Source organism: Ictalurus furcatus, chromosome 8, assembly GCF_023375685.1.
Source record: "Ictalurus furcatus strain D&B chromosome 8, Billie_1.0, whole genome shotgun sequence".
In the NCBI taxonomy this organism is placed as follows: domain Eukaryota; kingdom Metazoa; phylum Chordata; class Actinopteri; order Siluriformes; family Ictaluridae; genus Ictalurus; species Ictalurus furcatus.
The window spans coordinates 2,841,720-2,864,112 of NC_071262.1; positions in this window are offsets into that span (position 1 = coordinate 2,841,720).

Genomic DNA, 22,393 nt, shown 5'->3' on the forward strand with positions numbered 1-22,393 from the left:
CTGTTGACACACATAAAATCTTCAGTACACACACACAAACAAACCACAACTCGGATATCCATATAAACACATCCACACAATTATAGCTGCATAATGATAATGAGTCTTTATTGATGGCGTATACATTACAGCACGGTGAAATTCTTTTCTTCACATACCCTAGCATGCCAGGAAGTTGCGGTCAGCCATGATACAGCAGAGAGGGTTAAGGGCCTTGCTCAAGGGCCCAACAGTGGCAGCTTGAACCCCTGACCTTCTGATCAGTAACCCAGAAGCCACCACTGCCCCTGCATCATTTATTCAGTTGGTCTACGGCGCTCTGGATTTCTGGATTTTCCCCACAGGATAAACCTGAGAAAATACTACACATTTCAGAATTAATTAATTTTTTTTTAATGTTTTAAAACCTTGTCAACAAAATAAAAGCCTGTTATCACAGAACACATCATTTTGTGCTTAAACGTCACAGGGATTAAAAATTGCAGTTTGAATGGGTTTCAATGGGGCCGTTTTTGTCCTTAAGGTCCTGAGTGGAACTATTTTGCGTACCTAGTTTAAAATAGATTTATGATTCCAGTAAAAATACACACCTTTTGCAAAATCGATGGTGTTTGCATCCATTCTTTAGAGCTATAGTTCTCAAAATATTGTCTGTGAGGCATAGACAGGGGGTCCGTGATTTCTGCCGCATTGTGGTTGCGTAGTGTACCAGATAGTGTTGGTGCCCCATTGCTCCAGGGTCTCTAGTTCGATCCTGACTTAGGACTGGCTACACTAACTCACAGCAGGGGTGGAAGAAGCATGTATACTGTAAGAAATTTCAGACCGCCTGTTGGAATTGTTGGAAAAAGCTCATCCCTGAAAAACGTCTGAATTAATCCAAGAGACAATACACCTCCGTCTCAGCAATATGTGTACATTATGTGATAATGCAAGCTCCATAAAGACATGGTTTTCCAAGGTCGGTGTGTAAGAACTGGAGTGGCCTACACAGAACCCTGACTTCACCTCAACTGAACACATATGAGATGAACTGGAACTCTTCCTTACCCGACATCAGAACCTACCCTCAGTGGCTGAATGAGCCACTGAGCCACGCTCTAAAATCTAACGGAAAGCCTTCCCAGAAGAGTGGAGCATTGTTATAACAGCAAAGTGGGTCCACATTAATGCTCATGGGTATGGAATAGGATGTTCAAGGAAAAATTTGGGTGTAAAGGTCAGGTGTCCACAAACTTTTTACCATATATTGTATATGTATGAAAGACATACCTGTAGGAGTAATGGACCTGGGGTAGTAAGGCTTATTTCAACTGCCACCCATATGTCCAAACCCTTACAAACCTTGAATAATAAGCTTTACCTCAGCAAACACTCGACTGTGTTTTTCTCAGATGAAATGCTGAGTTATTTTGAGTCTCACACTAATTTTAGGTGTGACAAATCTGTCCCAAAATAGCCGATTAAAACCTACCATTAACTTCCACTTCTGTAAAACTGTAGTAAGCTAATCTAAGCGCTCTATTTATAGCCTGCCATGGGGTGTTTTTGGAGAAGTTCCCATTGTGTGATAGCCAGCATGGGTCTGAGAGTGATTGTGAGTCTATATGTGTGTGTGTGTGTGTGTGTGTATGTGTAGTAGTAGGGGGTTCGATGACAGACGGGATGTTGTCCTTGAGCCCGGGACTCATGTAGGCAGAGATTCTGCACAATGGTGCTGGAGAGCACAGGACATCCTGTTCTCCACTCACCTCCAGCCCTATTCTGCAAACCGAGCCTTCCGTCATGGCTGTCCTCTCTGTCTTGCTGTTTCAGTAGAGAAAGCGCACCAAAAAGAGAAAGGGCAGTCAATCCGAGTGTAACTGAATGTAAACAGTTCTTTTCGAATTCTAAAGCAGATTTGCTTTGGAGTCACAATTATACCAAGATGCAGCATCGCATAAATACAACTGGAAGTACACAGAACAACCGGTAGTATAATCATAGCATGTGAACCAACTACTACCAAGCCATCATGCTGATATACACTATATGGCTATATAAGAGACTATATGCTGTGAGAATGGCTGGGAATTATACACCCTTCACGTGCCTTCATTTGTTCATTCCTGTGAGTGAATCTCTCTGAGAAAGACCCTGAGTAAGCTTTTTGAGGTGGACCAGGGAGGCCCCAGATGTCAAAAGATTGATATCAGGAAGCATGCATTGAAAGCCTGGTGTCTTTTATTGCTTGTTTTCATGGAAGTCCGGGTTTGGCGGGATCTGTTTTCTTGGCAGATGAATTCCCAGTCGAGGGGGCTGGAGCCTACGCTAGTTTACCCATGGGTGTTAAACACTTTATAAATTCCCCCTTGGAAATCTTGGCTTTCTTTTGAGTCATGACGCGACATATTGGCTTTAAGAAGTTCATCCTTTTTCAGATTTGCTCAGCGCTAACCAGAGAAAATGCTTTCACCAGACTCCTACACTAAAGTGTTAAATCATCCCTGATAGTCTTTTGCATTGTTAACTGTTTCATAATACAAGCGCTAATATTCTGATGATCGTCTTTCCTGTGTCCAGTTCACCGAAACACAACCAAAGCTCGACTGTAATCAAGGGGATTTAATGGATTATCAACAAAAACAAGGGCCAATTATTTGCAAACCTCTGCACGAAGAAAGGATTCATTGTTTAACCGAGCGCAGATTTCCATAAAAATGGAAATCGTTCAACAGGCCTGTAGACAGACCATTCTAAAGTCCCGTAAAGCAATTTCTGTAGTGCTTTACGGATTTGATATGATCACGAAATGAACTATGTTTGAGTCTTTGAGTTTAGAGAATACTGCACTCGAGTCGGATCCAGCTGTCTCTAATCTTGTTTACAGCATCCAGATGCAAAGATTTAGATCTGCTTTAACTTGTTTACTGGAAAAATATCAGTCAGCGTGTGTAAATTCTAGTGTGTACGTGTGAAACTGGAACTCCTGAGCGGGGTCAACGCCGCGGATTTATCTTTCAAACATAAAAAGACATTGATATAAGACGTCTAAGGGATGTTTTCTTTTTTAAGAACCCAATACGGTCATAAGGAAAACACAGAATAGTAGGAAGAAGCAATGTTGGGGCTGATTTCTCTCTAACTCAGACTATAAATGCATACAGCCTATCAGTGATAGTCATGTCAGGTGATCCCACCCCTAGATTTGATCTCCATTTGGGCTGATATTTTTTCCAGACCATTTCGCTAACACACCCATAACATCAGCAGTGACCGATGTCTGTTTAACATGTTTGGTTTGGTATTCAGAGTAAACACAGCATGAAGCCAGTAGGTCCTGGTATGAATTTAAAACACTTAAAATGTATAAATCATGAATGGAGCGGACTATTTGCTTTGTGTGTAATAGTTTGACTCACATCATTCTTATTATATCATCGACTCTTTATGATGTAACGCATTGCTCACCTTAATAATTTCATTGTTGAACTATTGAAAGATTTAGATCAAAAGAATTCGATTTTCACCCTCCCATCTAATATCTTGACCAGCCATCGCTGAATATGGTTCATTGTAAGAGAGACCCATCAAATGTTATGGACACAGACGTACATTCACTGTTAATGCATGCATTAACAGTTTGGGGGTTTTTTTTGAACACAGACACCTGAACTGTTCCCTTGTAACAGTCTGAGTACAGCAGGTCCTCTGTTTGCACTTAGCTCTTGCTGCCCACAAAGTCCACACAGTTCTCCTTCTCTAGCTCTAGCAGTACAGTATATTTGACTGTTTGGATGTCAGTTAGTGCTTGGATTCGAAATACCGTGCCACAGACCACCATTCCCAAGCTGTCTACATTTGCACACATAGTTTCAGCTTGAGAACATCTTTAAAAGTTGAGCTTGAACCGACCCGTGAGCTTGTAAAGGCTGACATTTGGGGGTTGCCTGTGATTCAGCAATGCGCCTTGGGTTCAGCCAACATTCTTTGTTCAGGTTGATTTGCTTATCAATGCAGGTGCACGTCCGTCCTTAGATTTTAGTCAGCGTGAAAGTGCAATAAGCCAGGAGTTCACTATTTAAAAAAAAAAAAAGAAAAGCAATCATATTTTAAGAGTTATTTACCAAAGTTATTTACCAGAGTAAACGTTAAAAGTTATTTACCAAATCCACACGTCTATGTCACGTTACACTTTTCATACTGCCGCTGTGTCCTCTAGTCCTGAGGTGTCAAACGCTATCTGGACCAGCCGGATAAAGTTTCTAATCTGCCCCACCAAATGAATTTAGAGCGAAATAAAACCCTCCTATGAACTTTAAATGAATTAAAAGATTTTGGCAGAAGGGGGGCGCGGGGGGATGGATTGGGGAGAGGGTGGAGGTTGGGGGATGGGGGGAGGCGGGGGTCTCTGTTATTCCATTAGGGGGTAAAAAAACAGCAATAAACCCATGGTCCTAAGCATAAGCTAGTGAGAAAATGTGCTAAAATATGTAATTCTTCATTAGCAAGCAGAACATTTGATGCAGTAACCATGTTTCTTTTCAAAAGAACCAAAACGGGGGTTTAATGATCCAACTTCAGTATAATGGGTTTTATTAGCACTTTATATATATATATATATATATATACATAATGAGCTGCAGTGTGTTCATGTGTTTTGTAGGTGATATATAGATTTAATCCATTTGTGCATTCATAATGCAGCTTTCAGAATGCTGATAAATGGAAGCATTTAAGTGGAGTTCGACCAATGGAACATCTCGACATTGGACTTAGTGTAATGTGGACCATTAACAAATAAAAAACAGGTCGGTCCAAGGTTGGATTCACTGTCCGTGAGAGCGATTCGTCGAATCGACGACTCAGTCCATGGTACTGTTCTGGTGGAACAATATTTCATTCCTAACATTCCCACTGCATGTGATGAGAGGAATGAAGAAGACTTGACTCCTGGTAAATATTGCAAAATGACTATTCATTTTGATAATAATAGATCATCTATGGCGTGTTACTCCATTTCATCGGTATCTCAATAATACAATTTTGAACACCCCTGACCTAAATTGAAGCGCAAGCTCTTTTCCTGGCTGATAAGATGCACTGCTGGGATCGTGGCCAAAGGCAAAACTCTCTAGATTCCCGTAGTGGCCTTTATGTATTTCAAGGGATGTTTGTATACGCTGCAAGGCTGCTTGGGATTTGGGATAGAGGCACTTGACCTCCATGGCAGCTTTTTGGTTTTGTACATAGGGTCTAAGGTTGGGTTGTGTGTGTGTGTGTGTGTGTGTGTGTGTGTGTGTGTGTGTGTGTGTCTGTGTGTGTGTCAGGGCTGGGTAGTGACCTAATGGGGGAGATCTCGAACGAAAGGGGAAGCTGAAACAATGAGAGCGGTGGCCCATGTGTCTCTTGCTTACATGATACATTACAGCAGTTTAACACGTAGATAGATTCCCGAGGCCTAACATGGTGTATAAACAAATCCTGACAAAGTAGAGCTGTATATTTATACGATTTCCTGCAAAATTTTCGTGAGAGCATTTGGATGGATAGAAGAGGAAAAGGAGATGGGGGTGGGGGGTGGTTGGGGGGGGTATTTGTGTTTGTATACAACCTACCAAGGTCCCAGGGTTAGATTGGGTTGAGTGTGGAATGAGCTCTTCAACAGTGCTTAAAATCTCTTTGGTCACCAGGGGCCACTCACGATGAGGTCAAAGGTAAGAAGTGATGAAAGAAAACTACCCATTGGCCAAGTTAAAACTGCCAGCAGCTGCTCACAGCTGGGGGGACTGTAACGCATCGATGGTGCATACGCAGCCTTTTGTTCCCACTATTTAAACATGTTCTAGCATGGACTTGAAGATTTGGGATATTAAACCCAGGTGTGTGGTGTTCTGGGTACTGGTCTCATCTAGGGGGTCCTGAGAGTCACACCTAGAGCCAATATATTGCACTTTGTACTTTATTGAAAGTATTTAAAGTAAGTAAGTGTGCATTCTATATAGCTGTACACAGGACTTAGATGCCTGATCTGATGCACTGTACCTCACTGATTTATCCTGATTCTTTACTCCTGCTTCTTCGACTAGACATTTATGCACTCGTGACTGTAGTTGTGGATAATCTCACAAGGATCTGCGCACCCCCCCCCCCCCCAAAAAAAAAAAAAAACCCAGTTTATGCTTCAATGCATAATCCCCCCATCATAGGCATGATAGACTTGTACCTAAAAACTGCTGCTGTAGTCATAAACACTATCCTATGTTCATCCCAGGATCCCTTTTAATAATAAGCTCAATCATTGTGCATCCGTTTAACATATTTAGCATTGCTTGGTTTTACTTTACTTTACATGACTGTATACCGTAACGAACCCAGAAGAGATCTAATGTTCCCTTTTTGAGTCTGGTTCCTCAAAAAGCTTCTTTCTCTGTGGGGTGTGTGTGTGGTTTTTTTCTTCCCACTGTCACCTCTGGTGAGAGTGACACACATCACAGCTTCGTTGTGATGATGTCTACAGTTTAAAAGCAATTGAAAATGAATTGTCAGAAGAATGTCAGTGAAATCACAAGCCTGCCAGAGATGCACTGCTCTATAAAAGGATCCACCAAACAATAAATGTGGTGTAATAAATATACAAGCAGGAATACTGTATTGTAATGTTAATGCTGTGGGATTTTATCGTCACTTGAGGTTTCGGGCCCTTGCTGTGCTTGTTAGTATGCCTTGGCACCTCATCGTTAAAGACAAAGGCTGCAAACGCAGCTGGTTTTGATGTTAACTGGTCTCTGATTATGTTGGATTTGAAGTTAAAAGTGGTGGTAAAAGTTCAGACGGGCTAACGTTTCAGCCTTTCTCATTGTGCTCTTAGACCAGTTAGCATTCCGATATGATGTGAGGAAAGACAGAGTTGCTGAATAGACTTGTGTCATTAACGCCTTCCTTTTGAAGTAAGCCTTGTTGTTTGTCCACGACATTGCTCCGGTGATTTCAAAAGACTTTTACTGGGGTGACAACCGAGACGCTGATAATTAGGGGAAGCCGAGACGAAGGTTTTATCCTGGATTCCATGAGCATTTGCACCGAGCGTTTCACTTGAAAAATATAGCAGGACACCAGCTGTTCTTGGGTTCTGCTTACAGAAAACGTTCGGAGCTTCCCAGGAGATGTGCGATCGCTGGGGTAGAGAGCAGAAGAGAAGGTCGTGGAATTCTAGTTCTGTGGGTCAGAGGCTGAGGTGAGCTTCCCAAGTGCCACACAGGTTCCTGTCCATCAGGATGTCAGCTTTGTGTGTTAGTTAGTTAGTTAGTTAGTTAGTTTGCAGCATAATCACACAGACATCAGAAATCACGATTGGCATATATAAACAACATACACAGTATCATAAATAAATAAATAAATAAATAAAAGAATAATGAATGGAATGAATGAATGATGAGACCAGCTGGTCATCAGTGGACAACTATTAAAAGAAGGATTTAAAAATGTAACCGCTCGAGCGATAAAAGATCATCTGGACCTGTTTTTCATACAACTGCGAACACAATACCGTTGACCAGACGGCAACGATTCGAAAGCAGAGGCCGAAGGATGCCTCCTGTCACTCACGATATCATCTGCCTTATTTAACACTCTCTCTTTATAAATGCTTTATATACTCGGTAACGTAATCAATAACAATTAACTTGCCATAGTTACCACTTTCCTTGCTGATATCTTCTGCACCTCGGTAGCATTAGCGTACCAATAAATAATACAGAATGTCATAACACTTTCACTAAAAGCACCATTAAACATCAAAAGCATTCTGTTGTGGACATTAAAGACATATTTTGTGTCTGCTCATTTATATAATTGGTCCACATGTCCCATATAAGCTTGTGGTCAAGCACTATATCTAGGTATTTATAAGTTTGAAAGATTTGGCCCCCCAAATGGTAAATGGTGCACTTATATAGCGCTTTTATCCAAAGCGCTTTACACCGTGTCTCATTCACCCATTCACACACACACTCATACAGCAACGGTAGCAGAGCTGCCATGCAAGGTGCTAACTTACCATCGGGAGCAACTTGGGGTTCAGTGTCTCGCCCAAGGACACTTCGGTATGTGGAGTCACGTGGGCCGGGAATCGAATCGCCAACCCTACGATGAGTGGAGAACCCGCTCTACAACCTGATCCACAGCCACCCGTCCTAATTCATGTAGGATGTGATATTTTTTGCTGTCTGAAATCAATAGACATCTCCTTTGTCTTCCAGATGTTTAGGAGATTTGAAGTAATCATTTTTTTAAGAAGTAGACCCACCTGTCTTAACCTGCTGGGTTCTGGAACTAAGGAAATCAGTCCCTGTTTAAATGCCTTATACAGTACTGAATGATCATAGCATGGTGACTTTCTCAAGTGCTGCTTGGCTCACTCTTCCTCCACCTCAGCTCTGATAACCGCTCCCTGATCGTGATTTCCATGTCTACTTTAGTCAACCTCTATCATATTCTAATGTCACCACTCCTACTAACTTCTCATGCCATGTGGTCTATTATTTTTTTTGCAGACCTGGAGAATGACAGGGCTTTGAGAATTGGTATAGAAACTACAGAGGACCAGAATGAACATATGAAGATATGATCGAAGATATAAATGTGAAGGATCTGGAGAGATTCTGTACGGAGGAACGGTCTCAGATCGCTCGCCATGTATTCTCCAACCTCATCAAACATTATAGGAGAAGACTCAGAACTTCTTATTTATGAAGAGTGGTTATATAAGTTCTTCATGGAACCTTCTCTGATAGAACTCCCAGTTGTGAGTTCTATTTAGATGTGTGGGGTATTTATTGGCTATGATTCGGGACGTGTGCATGTCTGATAAAAGCACGTAGCTAGAAATGTCGCACGTTTTGTGAGATTAAAATTTTATTTCATTTTTCAAGGTTCTACAGTGCGTAAAACATTCATCGGATGGAAAACTGTAGTGCCTTTAAGGGTGGAATATGTAACGCTTGATTTTGTAAACTTCAGTAAGCAGGAGAACCTGGGACAAGGTTTTTTTTGCTTTCCAGTCTCCAGTGACGAGCCAATTTGCAGAATGTCAACCCAAACCTCTGCTGAATAACAGATTCTTTTTGTATTCCTTATTACACCAATGAAGTGGAGCTTTTCTCTTTTTTTCTTTTTTTTTTCTTTTTCCAAACACTACTCATCTTAAGTTAAACACGTGACACGTTGCTGAGCTAATGCTCTCAAATTAAATACACTACACATGGGAGGTGGCTGACTTACTTTTCCAGTGTGCTGTTTCCTCTGCTGTTCTGATCTGCGTTACTAGACCAGAGTGGGTATTTATAACCCCTGGCTGCCAAGGTCCATCTCCTCTGTTCCTTGTTGTTAAGGGTGGCTCTCTTTTCCTGTCATTCAGACCTGATCTCTGACCTGCCCAAGGATGGCGAATTGTCTGAAAACAATTCACAATGCCATGAAACGCAAAGGCATTGGCATTCACTAGATGACTCAATGCTACAGTGCGCTCTACTAATATTGGCACACTTGGTAAATATGAGCAAAGAAAGCAGTGAAAAATTCTCTTCATTGTTTAACCTTTTAATCTGTTGTCATGGAGATCAAACAATTGCGAACAAAACACAGGTTTATATAAAAAAAAAAATCTCCTTGTTAAATATGGGTGTGCATCAATTATTGGCACCCTTTTAGTCAATACTTTGTGCTACCTCACTTTGCCAAGATAACAGCTCTTAGTCTTCTCCTATAATGCCCACATACCCTACTACCATTCTGAAATACTCAGTGGATATTGTGTGTGTGTGTATGTGCACATGCTAATATACGCCTCTAAAATTCCCTCACATGACACAGCCCTGCGTCTAGTCATAACACGGGAGCCGTATTTAGTGAAAAGGATATGAGTAACATGAGGAAACCTAGTGGGCCTACCCTACCCTGAATGCTGAATACAGCTTTTCCCCTTCCCTCTATAGACACTAGTTCTCCACGCCCTTCCCATCCAGCAGGATCTCAGGCTCAAACTGCTTACAGAGATACAAATGTGTGTTGTGTTGTTAATTACTGGCAGATAATAATCCAGTACGCGCTGCATCTTATACAATAAAGCAACATACTCTGGCTATATTTTATCATCAGCCTCTATCATTTAATATGTATCTACCACAAACATGTAGCTAATTTTTACCGTAGTTTTTGCCATTCGTCACACATGACAGACGCAAATAAGCGCTTCACTGATCATCACAACCATTTGAGCGAGTAATACACATCAAGTTTGTGACAATCCTAGACATTTTTTTTTGTTTACATTTCAAAAGATTTACTCCTAAATTCAGATCATTGAATCCTATGACAGAGTAAGTATTGAGTAATATTAATGAATGCAAGAAAACTGCATGGAAATGCCTGGGCATGCCATGAAACTATCAAGCTCTTCACGAGCAGATATAGAAGCGCCGTGGAACCCCTTCAGATGATTCAGAATGCAGCAGCACGCATCGTCTTCAACCAGCCCAAAAGAACCCACGTCACACCCCTCGTCATCTCCTTCCACTGGCTTCCTGTAGCCGCACGGATCAAATTCAACGCCTTGATGCTCACGTACAAGATCTTGTCTGGAACGGCACCGTCCTACCTCGACACTCTCCTGAAGGCTTACGTTCCCTCACGCAACCTGCGATCGATCAGTGAGTAGCGCCTACTCAGCGTGGCTCAAGGTCTCTTTCCGGAACCTTCACACTAACTGTCCTTCCAACCTCAATCCGGACGGTAGAATCTGTCACTATCTTCAAAAAAAAAAACCCAGCTAAAGACCCACCTCTTGCGTGAGCACGTAACTAACCCCCTAAAACGCCAACCCTCACATTATCCTTTAAAAATAACCAAAATAAAATATAAAAATACTTACTCTGGCTCTTACACCTCTACCCTGCGCACTTTGCTTTTCTAGAATTAAAAGATCTTGTACGGTAGCCCTACTTGTATTGTTCTCCGCTTGATATATCGCTTTGCTTGCATTTTCTCATTCGTCAGTCGCTTTGGATAAAAGCGTCTGCTGAATGAATAAAAGTAAACGTAAACGTAATGTAGAAGAACATTAAACCACACAAAAATGCAACGAAGAACCACAGCTGTAAAGCAAGTCTTCTAAAAATACTTGCTTCATCATGCTAGCTGTGTCTGCAAAGCTTCAGATGCGTACTGCTCACCAATTTGTGTGAAATAAGCCTTAAAACATACTAACAACAACAAAAACTTTCTCAAAAAATGAATGCTGGAGAAATTCCAGGCTGAACAGAATAGTCGTAGTGAAGAGAAAGATGCATCTTGAGGCTGTACACTACTTAAGACGTTAGCATACCGTACCACTTAGGCTACTATTGTCAGGCCCTAAAAGAGCATACAGAGAAAAGCATGATTCTACCCACAACCCTCCCCCCAGGCCCTCTCTTTAATGGATTTGTTCCGGGAACTCGTGAACAATTCTCGCTCTGTGGTGGCCATGCTAATTGGCACGGTAACCTAGCAGCAAGGACAGAATGGACAAGTACACTAACTCCTTAGCTCTCGGTTCCTGGAGGCCACTTAAAGATCACACACGTTCGTCTTGGATTAAAATATCGATGTCATTTAATTCAAACTTTTTTTTGTAGCCATTTAAAAATAAATAAATAAATAAATAAATAAATAAATAATTTGTCAAATAAATTTCCACCCCTCAGATCCCCTCCAAACTTTTCGACTATTAAGAACATTATTTAAATCTATCCAATAATAATCTGCCTATTTATTTAAGCTATAAAGCTTTTTATTCCTGAAATTCCTGCCAAAAAAAACAAACAAACAAAAAAACACATTAGGCCCAAGTTCACATTAGTTTTAAGCCTACGGTACATGTTTTGGGCTTATCCATCCATCCATCCATCTTCTATACCGCTTTTCCTCTTCAGGGTCACGGGGAAACCTGGAGCCTATCCCAGGAAGCATCGGGCACAAGGCGGGGTACACCCTGGACAGGGTGCCAATCCATCGCAGGGCACAATCACATGCACATTCACACACCCATTCGTACACTACGGACACTTTAGACACGCCGATCAGCCTACCGTGCACGTCTTTGGACTGGGGGAGGAAACCGGAGTACCCGGAGGAAACCCCCGCAGCACGGGGAGAACATGCGAACTCCGCACACACAGGGCCACGTTGGGAATCGAACCCCCGACCCTGGAGGTGTGAGGCGAACGTTCTAACCACAAAGTGTTTTGGGCTTATTGAGGTTCAAATCACATGACCAGCTACATATCAAAGCTAATATCTCTACAGTAAATATAAGAACTCAACAAGTACTGTAATAACTTCCCCTCCATCACTCTAACAATGTAAAAGAAGAACCACAAATGAATTTTCCACTTGCTAATAATCCATTCTTGCTTAACTTCATGTCCAGCAATAACAATGCCCGTCTCCTAACACACACCGTCCACCAACACACATTCGCACGCACATGGACATTCATTAGATCTCTACTGATGCTGAAACTCTTTATAGGACTCTCTGAAGTACGAGCTTTTACATCAGATTTGATGTTTACGCGTCTTTAGTGGGGATTTCAAATCCCTCTGCTCGCCTGCATGTTTCTGCTTCCCCCAGCATTCTTCTCTTATCATTCTCTCTCGTTCATCTGTCCATATTACCCGGGTCACCTTAACTGACTCTCTCATCCTGTTATTTATTTATTGATTTGATTGTTTTTTTCTTCAGTTGAGCTTAAAAATGTGCTCCCTCTTTCCTCTTGGAGTTCATCCTTTCACATCATCCCTGAAGAACTGCTTTATCTAATGGCCAAGGAAGACCTTGTGAGAACTGGGAGTTGAATAGGTCATCTGGGGGTTTCAGAAAACCATGACATGTTATTCTCGTACTTCCTTTCTTTTCACCCCATTCAGTTTGAGCCAACTTGGTTCAAAAGCCACTGCATCATTTTTTATTTTATTTTTTTTTAATTTTTTGCAGAAGAGACAGTATTAGAAAGTTCTTGAGACTTTTGTTGAACTTCCAGTTGTCCAGTAGAGGGCAGGGTGAGCACACATTTTAAGATTTCATCAGTTTTGTTTTTTTTTTGCTTCTTTCTAGTCAGTGCTTCATGATTCAGAGAGCATTGCCCCCTCTAGAAGTTCTTTGGACTATATAAGGAAATGTGCCTTTTGGTTTGTGTTCCTTGGCGTACATTCAAATTCAGATGAGAAAAGGAATATCAATATTTAGTTAAAGCGTATTGGACCGTGAAACTAGAAGGTAAAGGATAACCAAATCTGACTTCAGCATTACAGGAATGATTAAAGGTGATAAGGAAATAAGGAAATTGTACAGCATACAGCAAAAATCCCCCCAGCGCTTAATTAACATCTACAGTGTTCACATAAATCAGCAACTTCATGAGGTATGCCTAGATCCAAACTGTACATGAGACATTGGAGCAAATGAGTAATCTTTGAGAGAATGATTTAAAAATAAATAAATAAATAAATAAATAAAATCCTGTATATTGCCTAAGCTGACAGTAAGTCAGTTTGGAGATCAGTTGGGCCACTTCTGTGGTTGCTCTAATAACGCTCAGCCTGGAGTGATGAAGAGCTCTAATGAGGAATGGACTCCTAAGAAGATGGTGCATCAGACTTGAGGAACAATTCGCTGTTTGCGTTGACAACAAATATCACAAGAGGAGTCTCAAGAGAGATACGTTCTTCATTCCTAAGAGCATGTCTGGGTCCCTTTATCGTTGAGTCGCACTTTGATAACCAGAAAGCTCTGCAATAATATTCATAATGGATTGTTGTGTTAGAAACGTTGCCTACTTTGTCAATGCTATTTATCTAAACAAGACAACATTAAAAGAGCACTTTAGTCTGACAGAACAGCACCACGCCTTTGCTCTGACTGGAACAAAAAGGCAGGGCAAACCAGAACATATCTCTCTCGCGACTTATCTTGTGATATTTGTTCCATTATGAATATTATTGCAGAGCTTTCTGGTTATCAAAGTGCGACTCAACGATAAAGTGACCCAGATATGCTCTTAGGAATGAAGAACGTATCTCTCTTGAGACTCCTCTTGTGATATTTGTGGTCAGTGCAAACAATGAATTGTTCCTCAAGTCTGATGCACCATCTTCTTAGGAGTCCATTCCTCATTAGAGCTCTTCATCACTCCAGGCTGAGCGTTATTAGAGCAACCACAGAAGTGGCCCAACAGATCTTCAAACTGACTTACTGTCAGCTTAGGCAATATACAGGATTCCATCCATCCATCTTCTATACCGCTTTATCCTTTTCAGGGTCACGGGGAAACCCGGAGCCTATCCCAGGGAGCATCAGGTACAAGCTGGGGTACACCCTGGACAGGGTGCCAATCCATCACAGGGTACAATCACATGCACACTCACACACCCATTCATACACTACGGACACTTTAGACACGCCCATCAGCCTACCACGCATGTCTTTGGACTGGGGGAGGAAACCGGAGTACCCGGAGGAAACCCCCGCAGCACGGGGAGAACATACAAACTCCACACACACAGGGCCACGGTGGGAATCGAACCCCCGACCCTGGAGGTGTGAGGCGAACGTGCTAACCACTAAGCCACCGTGCGCCCTAATATACTTTATTATTATTAAAAATAAATATAATATTATTTAATTTAAGATTATTTGAGATCATTTGTTCCGATGTCTTATGTACAGTTTGGATCTAGGCATACCTCATGAAGTGTTTACATCGACATGCTTTATAATCAATGTTGGCTTTATTCTAGCGCTGTGTAGGTTTACGACATTTTTAGAACAGGAGAGTAATGTTTGCATGAGACCTCAATTTAATTACGTTGTTATTTCAGAAAGCAACATTCAGTTATGTCAAGATCTCAAGACAGTTATCCAGCACTGGAGGAAAACATTTGTTGTGATAATGATGGAAGTTGAGATTACAGGAATACATTTGGTGAACCCCTGCCTTTTCCAGAGCTTACCTAATAGAAGCCTTTATTTGTCACGGATACGTTGGAGCATAGTGAAATTCTTTTCTCCGCATATCCTGGCTGGTTAGGAAGTTGGGGTCAGAGTGCAGGGTCAGCTATGATACGGCACCAGTGGAGCAGAGAGGGTTAAGGGTTAAAGGTTTTGCTCAAGGGCAGCTTGGCAGTGCTGGGGCTTGAATCCCTGACCTTCTGATCAGTAACCTAGAACCTTAGCCGTTGAGCCACCGCTGCACCAGTCACGTTGCTATTATTCTCAAATGCGGTCATAATAATCAAAAATAAAGAAAACTCTGCCATTGATGAACAAAACCCTAAAGAGCATTTTTATTTTCAGTCATGAGACTACTTCTATCAAAATATTAATATCTCTTGTGAAACTGTCAGCATCTAAAAGGTGAGATGGGATGAGTCAGGATGAGTCACGCTGTTTTGTTTTGTCAAACACTGTCAAAACACCTACCGTGCAGGTTTCAATAGGCCTTCCCTCCGGGTGATAATCTTATTTGAATTAACTGTTTCCATTTGTACAGTATTTTTGTTTACTTTGAAGCAGGTAGTTCCATTTGTCATTGTTTTCTGTGTTTGGAATGGCAAAAGTCTTGTTCGACTAGTAGAACATAATGTCCTTTTAGATAATTATGGTGATTATTATGATAATAATTATGAAATACTTTAGAATAGAGGTCATCAAATAGTATCTTCGGTATATCCAGGCCACCCATTTAAGCCATGCTAAAACCAGGTAGGTTGAATATAATCGCATGAGTTACATTCAGTTCAGCGGAAATCGTTGCATCTGCTGATTTACAGTCTGTGTTTTGTACACAGATTTCACTTCTGAGGTTTCATTTCAGAGACTTCTGAGAGAAATTTCTTCAGTAAAGTAATAGTAAAGCAGCTGTAAATGGGCTGGGCCTTTGTGGAGCAGCAGACTTGGCATGGTGTGTTGGGACGGTAGAGCAGATGTGCACTATATTTATTTCATCGGTGTGTTTTACTTCATGAAAGGGAACATCTACGAGCAACAACAGCTCAGCCACCAAGCTGTAAACCATGCAAAATCATAGATCAGGGCCGATCTCGCAAAGGCATGTTTGAATGAACGGGCAGAAATTCCCACAAACACACTCCAAAATATGCTATGCCTTCCCACATGATTGGAGTCTGCTATAGCTGCAAAAGAGGACCAAATCCATATTAATGGCCATAGTTTTAATTTTGGGATGTCCAACAAGCTCCTATAGGTGCGATGGTCAGGTGTCCACATACCTTTGGGTAGATAGATAGATAGACAGATAGACAGACAGATAGATAGATAGATAGATAGATAGACAGACAAATAGGTTAGATAGATAGATAGGTAGACAGACAGACAGACAGATAGACAAACAGATAGATAGATAGATAGATAGACAGACAGACAGACAGACAGACAGACAGACAGATAGACAGACAGACAGACAGACAGATAGATAGATAGATAGATAGACAGACAGACAGATAGATAGATAGATAGATAGATAGATAGATAGACAGACAGACAGACAGATAGATAGATAGATAGATAGATAGATAGACAGACAGATAGATAGAGAGATAGATAGACAGATACTTTAGATAGACAGACAGACAGACAGACAGATAGACAGACAGACAAATACTATAGATAGATAGTTAGACAGACAGATAGATAGAGAGATACTATAGATAGATAGATAGACAGACAGACAGATAGATAGATAGAGAGATAGATAGACAGATACTTTAGATAGACAGACAGACAGACAGATAGACAGACAGACAAATACTATAGATAGATAGTTAGACAGACAGATAGATAGAGAGATAGATAGAGAGATACTATAGATAGATAGATAGATAGATAGATAGATAGATAGATAGACAGATAGATAGATACTATAGATAGATAGATAGATAGATAGATAGATAGACAGACAGATAGATAGAGAGATAGATAAACAGATACTATAGATAGACAGACAGACAGACAGATAGACAGACAGACAAATACTATAGATACATAGTTAGACAGACAGATAGATAGAGAGATAGATAGAGAGATACTATAGATAGATAGATAGATAGATAGATAGATAGACAGACAGACAGACAGACAGATAGATAGATAGATAGACAGACAGACAGACAGACAGACAGATAGATAGATAGATAGATAGATAGATAGACACTTAAAATACCTTCACTGACAGAAACTTGGATTAGACCAAATGAGTATGTAGCATTAACAGAGGCTAGCCCTCACGCATACAGCTATTTTCACCACCCTCTCAATAAATCCATACATTTAGACACAAATTTAACTCATTTGAAGTACTTTTTTTTTTTAGCAAACAGAGCCACAAAAAAGATAAGTCTCAATAATTTCCAGAAGGCTTGATTTGTTAATTATTATTATTTTTTTTTTTTTTTTTTACAAAAATTTCAAATTTTGTTGTTTCAGTAGAAAAAGCAGCAATCGTTCGAGTCTGCGGTTTCATTCTGAAAATCCACAAGACTGTTTGAGAGTAGTGTTTGTGTCTATAATATACTCAGAAGGGGTCGATCAGAATATAACAGGAGGCACTCGTTACAGCCAACTCAGCCTTAATACTGACATTTAGTACAAATATAGAAAACACAATCACGGGGTGGGGGGGGGGGGGGGGGGGGAAGAAAGCATACCCTCCTTCACTTCAATGTCTTTATTTATCAGGGGCTAAATAACTATTGGGTGGTCCTCACCAATTTCTACAAGCTAACAAATAACCTCAACTGGCAAAAACACACACACACACACACACACACACACACACACAAGAGATTGCACTATATTTCAAAACCAACATTCAGAAACCAGTTGGGAAAAATTAAGTACACCCTTCCTACTTCCACAGTCATTAAGAGAGAAATTAGCAGCCAGGTGTTACTAATGAAATGCACAAGATTAGTTAATCATCAAACAGTGTGACTACCTCTTTAAAAGCAGAACTTTTGGCACTTCTGGAGCACTCAGGTGTGTGTCTATATCATGCCAAGAAGAAAGGACATCAGCCATGACCAGACTTGGGTATAACGCGCTACTGTATTCTAATGACTTTTTCTGATAATGCAGTAATGTAAGCCATTACATTTTAAAATGTATATAATTTGATTAGAATATTATTGTGTCTGTGTGTTCCATTGGGAATTGTAGTCATCGGCCATGTTTGCAGTTTGCGGTGCTTTCTGGGATATGGAGTCTCTAGTTTGCGGTGACATGATACGCAATAAAATTAAAAAAAAACAAAACAAAACAACAACCTATAAATAATTAATAATTTGTCCCCTGTTTTTTGGATCTTGATAAACCTTTACTACTGGAAATAAGTGATGTATTGCAAAGCATAGTGGTTGTGTTTTGTACTGGAAAGGATCTGTACTGTAATTACATTTTTTACCATTTCTGATCTGGTCATATGTCATATGTCTTATATTCATATGTCTCATATGTAACACTCTTTGGTATTCAGACCCCTGACCAGTTCTCTCATGTTACTGAATTACATGTTACCCCTGTGTTGTGGAAGTTCCCAGTTTACACGGCTGAAAGAAATCGCCCTAACGAGGACGCGATAACCTTACCATTGGCATCCACTTGTGAATTATTAAAGTTTCGGTCACATTTTCTGGATTAAAACCCCACTGTTGAACCCTCATTGGTCAGGCTGTGAATCTGAAGGAAAATGAAGACCAAAGACCATTCTACGGAAGTTAAGAGGAAAAACTAATACAAATGCATATATAGGAATAATGTGACTTGGGAATAATATCCAAGTGCTTGGATATCCCAGTGAGCAAGGTTGGATCAATAATCATTAAGTGGAAGCTGTAGTACACCACCTAGGCACTTCTAAGGAAAGTCCAACCCTCGAAACAAAACAAAACAAAAAAGGCATGATAAAACTGCGCTGTGGGAAAAGGGTTTGTGATTAGATAAAACCAAGATAGAGCTTTTTGGTCAAAGCTCAGAAGTACTATGTGTGGTGAAAACTAAAACTTCTGATGCCTACATACACCATCCCACCAGTGAAGTACGGTGGTGGCAACATCATGCTGTGGGGAATCTCCTCATCAGCAGGGAACAGGCATCTGATTAGAACTGAAGGAAGAATGGATGAAGCAAAATATAGGGAAATACTGCAAGAGAACCTGCTTCCGTCTGCTAAAAAACTGAAGCTTTGGTGAGAAAATTTACATTTACAAAGCAACGTTGGAGTGGCTCAATGTTCTACAGTAGACCAGTCAAAGTCCTGATCTCAATACCACTATGTGGCGCTATTTGAAAATTGCAGTCCACAAGCATCACCCAAACAGCCTGAACAATCTGGAGCAAATCTGCCAAGAAGAATGGGCCAAAATCACCGTGTGCAAAACCGGTATATACGTAAAGCAAGAGACTTAAAGGTGGTTCTACCGAATATCATGTGTGGGGGGTGAATACTTATGGAAGCAAGTTATTTCAGGGGTTTTTCCCGAATATAAATCCAATGTCACCTTACAATAATTCATTTTGATTTTCGGTGTTTTAAAATAAAATATCAAACAGAATGAAATTTCAATGTACCATCTGTAAATATATTTGTATACAGTGGTGCTTGAAAGTTTGTGAACCCTTTAGAATTTTCTAGCATTTCTGCATAAATATGATCTAAAACCTCATCAGATCAATCAGTGCTTGTCAGATATTCCTGCAGCTCCATTAATGTTGCCGTAGGTCTCTTGGCAGCCTCCCTGGTAAGTTTTTGTCTTGTCCTTTTATACATTTTGGAGGACTTTCCTGTTCTTGGTGATGTTATTGTGGCGCTCCATTTTCTCTATTTATTGATGATGGCCTTTATAGTGTTCCATGGTACAGCTAATGTTTTGGAAATTCTTTTATACCCCTCTCCTGATAGACCCCTTTCAACAATTTCGACAATTTCCTTAAAATGTTTCTGATTGTTTTTCACTTTACAAACATGTTTTAAATCTTTTTGAATAAATATTCATGCATGAAAGGGTCAAAGAAATTGAGCCAGGTTTTATGGTGGGGAAAATGACAAATCTGAGCAGAACATACTGGTTGAACTGGAAATGTAAATTCAACTCCACCAACACAGAGAAAAAAGGTAGAATAACAAGTTACACACTGTCTTAATCAGGAAATGTGCAGGCAAGTTTCAATCAGGAAGCACTGTAATTAGATATTAATCTCTGAGAGAGCTTTCAGCTGCCGGCAGAGGAAATGTGTCTGATTCGTATCTGAGAATAGAGAGAATAACCCATGCTAAAGTATAAGGTTCATGAACAATGTATTGTACAACTAGTGCACTATAAAACCTAAGAATCCATTTTTAGAAATCTCAATATATTTGGTTTTCTATTGGTTGATGTATTGGGTGTAATGTTTTGCCACATTTGGTGGACGTTAAGGTAATCATGAATTGGTCAGAGACCAGTTTTTCTACCTCTTTAACCTTTAAGTTCATGGCGTTACTGTAGACCGGTTATTGTTCCTGCTCACAGATGTCATGCTTCAGAAAGAGAGTATAGTGTTACTAAGCAATTAAGATCACACTGCTGCTTTTTGAGCTATTGTTTTGAAATGTATGCTAAACCGAGGGTTTTACAATTCCAACTAAATCACTACATTTGTATGTATGCATGCAGAGTATATGGTAGCATATGTGTATGCTATGCTAGAGGTTTGAGTTGGTTAAAATAATAATAATAATAATAATAATAATAATAAATGAGCTCATGTTACACTGATTTGCTTGCTGTTCAAAAATCTTTTGATGATGGAGAAAATGTAAAATATGAAATTGATGAGTAAAAGACGCCGTCACACTGCCACAGCTATGTCCTGTTTAGAGTGCTCGGGAGAGTTGCCATAAGACCCACATACACACAAGGTCAAGTAGCAAAGTCTCTCAGTTTATTCAAAAAGACAAGAGTTTATACATATATATATATATATATATATATATATATATATATATATCAGACAATCAGACAGTCAGGTGCCTCAGCAACAGTGTGCTCATCGTTCAAGTTAAAACCGTGGGCCGTTAGTACATCAGTAGCATGTTTTTGCAAGATAAGAGAAACTAGGTGATATGGGTTGCCGAGGAGACAAGAAAAAGGTTCTCAAGAGAAAGCGAACTCACATAAACTCATGAGCTAAAGTAAGAGAGCATGCCATATTAACATTTATCACTCACCTTTCTAGATGTCCCACAGCTTCCATAGCGACATTAATGCACCTGGTGGTTAAAAATGAGAACTGCAACAAGTATGTGTTTTTAAACTCACAAACCTTTACTAAATTAGTGCCTGACCATGTTTATTTTATTTTTTTTAAATATATTATCCATGCAAAGACTAAAAGCAGCTTCAAAACACTTTTGTATTCTTTCATGTAAAAGAAAAGCCAGAAATAAATCTCCTTTTGCAGCACACGTGAAACATCTTTAATCCTCTCGCCAGGATAAACACTGCCTTCTGTTCTCTGTTCTCCTCCACCACTGGAAACATCCTCTTCTTAGTAAATATAGAACGATCTCTTCCGTGTAATAACATTTAAATAAATATAATAAAATGCAATACAATAAAAAATAAATAATAATAATAATAATAATAATAATTTTAAAAAAAACAAAAAAAAAAACACCTCTGTTAGTGTCAGTGGTAAGCTGTGCATTTTTGGTGTAGGCCTTCAGTACGCTCTATAAACATAAGAAAATGGCTTTAAATCAAATATATAACAATGTGTATTGTGTAAATATTTAGGCACCCTAATATTGTACATGAATTTCGTCTTGAACGTTTATTTTATGCTTTCTGCATTAATGTGTCAGTATACAGCGCTGTGAAAAAGTATTTGCTGATTTCTTCTGTTTGTGTGTAATGTATACATCATACTAACCTGAGTTAACACACAATCCAGTGTTTATTGATTGATTGATTGGTTGATTTATCCATTCGTTCATGTTCAGTAAGAACTTTATCCTAGTCAGTCCATTGCAGGGGACCATGCACAGATACAATCACACACTCCTTCACACCTAGGGGCAATTTAAGGCAGTCGGTCCACCTACAGCGATGAATAATTTAAAGCACACGCTCGGGATGAATAGCCTGCATGTTATCTGCAAAATCAAACAATATATACACCATGAAGCATGCAATGTCATCATGTATATGCACACCTGTGTTAAATGGGAGCTAGAGGCGAGATATCCACACCTGGTTTAGTTTTAAGGCTTGTCTACAGGTTGAAGTCCATAGTAAGGGGCATATCAGGTATTCCAGGT